The sequence below is a fragment of the Homarus americanus genome, unplaced genomic scaffold (assembly GCF_018991925.1).
Source record: "Homarus americanus isolate GMGI-L3 unplaced genomic scaffold, GMGI_Hamer_2.0 scaffold46197, whole genome shotgun sequence".
NCBI classification, from domain to species: domain Eukaryota; kingdom Metazoa; phylum Arthropoda; class Malacostraca; order Decapoda; family Nephropidae; genus Homarus; species Homarus americanus.
In genome coordinates, this window is record NW_024723050.1 from 5,699,849 (window position 1) to 5,703,777 (window position 3,929).

At 38.6% G+C, this 3,929-nt stretch overlaps 1 non-coding gene across 1 annotated transcript; it reads right to left on the minus strand.

Annotated features, from left to right (window-relative positions):
* Positions 1-1,584: 1,584 nt before the first annotated feature.
* Positions 1,585-1,658, minus strand: Trnaa-ugc. The gene has a single exon. It is a non-coding gene; the product is annotated as a tRNA-Ala (tRNA).
* Between the last annotated feature and the right edge of the window lie 2,271 nt (positions 1,659-3,929).

Below are 3,929 nucleotides of genomic sequence, written 5' to 3' on the forward strand. Positions count from 1 at the left end.
TAAAATTTTTAAATAAAAAATACACCAAATAAAATAATAATGATAACAATAACAATAATAATAAAATATAAAAATAAAATTTATAATATTAATAACAATAATACTGTATTAATAAAATAAAAATAATAATAATAAATACAATAATGAAACAAGATAAAAAGTGAGATACACGACCTAGACCTATGAATTATTATTATTATTATAATTATTATTATTATAATTATTATTATATTTTCGCCCTCCCAGGCCCCAATGTGGATCAGTGACTTGTGCCCGGGTGGAAAAAAAACAAACAAAAACTTAACTAACCAGCCATTCTGAAAACCGCAAAATTCCGAAATCCGAAATGCCTCTGGCCCCAAGGATTTCGGATAAGGGATTGTCAACCTGTATTATTGGTATTTCTCTTAATTATTAATTGTGTGTGCATACCATCATAAAATTAAGATGTTATTTTTACTACAACGTAGGTATTGTGTCTGAAAAATTGGAGTTTGTGAGTCGGCCCAGTCTCTATTTCAATTAATCCCATATGTTCCGTTATTCCATTTACGTGTTTCTCGTTTCACGCGCTACTCCAAGGATTCAATTGACCCCGTAAATCGGGGTATTACTGTACTGTATTCTTTAAGAACTAACTTAATAAAAATTCTGTTGCATAAAAATTTGGAATAATTACTGTACTGGTTATACAAAAGACCTTTCAAACTTGGAGTAATAATATCATATATCACCTTTCTTGTTCTCCATCCCTGTCAATCTTCCAAACATCCAGTAGGTGTACTTCAGTATCGTCTTCAATTGTAGCAAACTCCTCAATCACCTGTAAATCATGAACTGGTAACTTTCTATTTTTCAAGCTCATAATTTAAATTTTTACATTTGCTTAAAATAAGAGAATGATCCTGAATTCCCATTTTATAGCCAATCATTGATCTGACAACTTATTTACAGTACTCCTATACACTCAACAAGTCTTTGGGTTTGATAATCCAGGGTTTCCAGGACCCCAGACATGCATGACAAACTAAATTTCAAACATTCAGAAAATTTTATTGTCCAAATTCAACTCTAGCCCTGATAAAGGGGGTACTTCAGGACCAAATTCAGACCTCAAATTTGACTGATGTAGTCTTTCAGTTTTGTAGTTGCAATTAGCCCAGATTTAAAAAAAATTATGGAAATTTTACACCTCATCCTGCAACACTGTATTTTTAATCAATAATGAAATAATATTTACTTTTATAAGTGTATGTTTAGCGAGATATAGTTTTATTGATTTACACAAAACTGTTTGTACAGTAATAATAATGGTTGCCCCTCGTGTAACGAGGATGGCCAGCCCAAGGGCCACCTAGGTGTGAATTGTTTAAGGTGTAGAAGCTGTCGCCAACACAACCACACCCTAAGTTAATGAGCTGCATGACCCAGTGTCAAGGAATAGTCTGAGAAGGCCGGACAACTCGCCAACTGCACTGGCTAGCCATTACCCCGGAACACAGTATGCAAATTGATTAATATCCAGGTTCCCAATTAGTGCTGGGTAGACAGAGGCAAATGGCGTAAAGAAACTTGCCCATAGTTTCACCCTGCCCGGGGATCAAACCCGGGTCCACTCACTTGCAAGGCGAGCATGCTAACCATTACACCACAGGTCGCCCCTTTGTACAGTATGTGTACAGACACATACAAATGCATGCACATACACATCAATCAGCATTAAATGTACATAGCAGGATAATTATACTGGATCTCAACTAGTTCACATCCTACAAGGATGTGTCTTAGCAAATTTGTTCACAATGATGATCACATCAAGTTCCATGAAATAGTGAACATTCATGAGAGCAAGTCCATTAAGACAATCCTGGCCCATCATATTTCTGATATTTGTTTATGTTCACAATCACTGGTTTACTGGTAGACACAGTTAAGACCTGCATTGGTCTCCATAATGAAGTTTGAGAAGCCAACACTTTGCCACAAACGAAATTAAATAGATGTTAAGGAAGGAAACACAATGTTGTCCTCATTGGAGTTACAGCATAGGACTGGCACAATCATCACTACAAAAAATTTTTATATCCATATACACATGACTTCACCTCACAGAGGTTTACACTCACATTACCTGAACTCCATCTGAGATTCCTCCTTGAGGCATCACCGCGCCCGGTAGCGGTCACCTTTGACAGTGTTGGGTAACATATTTGCTGATTTAGGCTAAATTGTCCTTAGATATAAGTAAACCATACATATCTTTGCCCTATGTTTTAAACCTTAGTGTTATTAATTCAGTAAGCCAGAACCTCGATGTAAATATTGCCTTCAGATACACTATCAGTGATTCTACAGCAAGTGTGTACAGAAGTCCATGTAACCAGTCACAGGTTGCCTCATTTATACAGAATTGCAGGGTCTCATTTGTTTCTCTTTCTTTGACAACACAACATAATATACAGTACAGTACATTTTATCGTTTCTCACTCTTGATTTGTTTAATTTTTTCCATTTCTGTATTTATTTTTGGTTCAATTTAATTTTTTCGCTCCCGAGTCCCTGATGTGGCTCGTTGACTTGTGCCTGGGTAGGCTAATCCCCGTAAAGGAGGGGGGGTTGGGGGAATCCTGATGGCAAATGTGTTACCTGCAGGGTCGGATTAACCATAAGGCTAATAAAGCTGTAGCCTAATCCCTCATGATATTTAGGCCCTTGAGTATAAGCCTTAAATTGTGTTTCTTAAACTTAAATCTTGTTCACAACTTCACAAGGTGATATGTAAAAGACTTTTGTTATGTTTATTAAGGCTCTATTATACTGCCAGACTGGGGGTCACTAATGCAAAGGGGGAATATTTAACTCTAATCTTAATTTCTAAGGGTCGCTGCTACCAGACCCCCTCTGGACAGCATGTAGCTCGTTAGGTAGCTTGCAGAGTGGACTAGGCATTGGGTTAGGTTTTCCATTAACCAGATCGATAAGGGGATAAAAGGATGAAACCATGACATGTCTTAATTAATTTATTCCTTATAAAGCATACTGGTAAAAAACATACAAATGAATTTGTCTTCCTCAGAAGAACAACGAAAATGTTGGTTACCCAGATGGGCACCAGACGTCTTACATTAATGGTGTGTCATCCACATACTTATTGCATAACAATCTGTGACCACCTTACCTCGGTCATTCCTTCTTACACTAACCCTTAACACATCAGACTGCTCCACATGTATGGAATATAGCACCGTCGGTTATCATACATAGTAGCACCATCTCTACACACATGTTCCACTCCACCCCTGCAGGTATGGGACTCCTTGTAACTTTTAGGTATACACAATAGGCAATTCGTTCGCACACCGCCCTCGGTGGGTAAAGACGAGGGCTTCACCCAGAGACATACCAGTACTATATCTACGCCTGGTATTATAGGTCGCTCCAAGTGACGACCGCAGAGTTTCTCACGGTCTCCTTATTTGTTACTACTCATTTGGAGTGGTGTGCTGGAAATCCACAGGTTCACAGTGGATTGGCATAGCTGGGAGTAGTCACCACCTGTTGGGACGCTCATAGGGATAATGGCTGCCGTGCAGCAAGGCACTCCGACCGCATGGAACCTGAGGTGACGGTAGAACGAAAGGGACTGAGAAATAATGCCTGACGGGCAGTTATCACACCCCCTAACACATTACTATTACACTTATACATCAGGCAAAGCTTTAAACTGTTATAACTTCTATATAAACCTTAATTATAGGGCGGGATATAGCCCGATAGGACACTGACCTGAGGTGACGGTAGAATGAAAGGGACTGAGTGCAGTGCCCCGCCGCTCGTCACCGCGTAGGCCTACAGTTTCCAATCTTTAATTTTTACCTTTATTTCTTACGGTTCTCACCTGAACACTTTTTGGCATATTGTCACTCAGG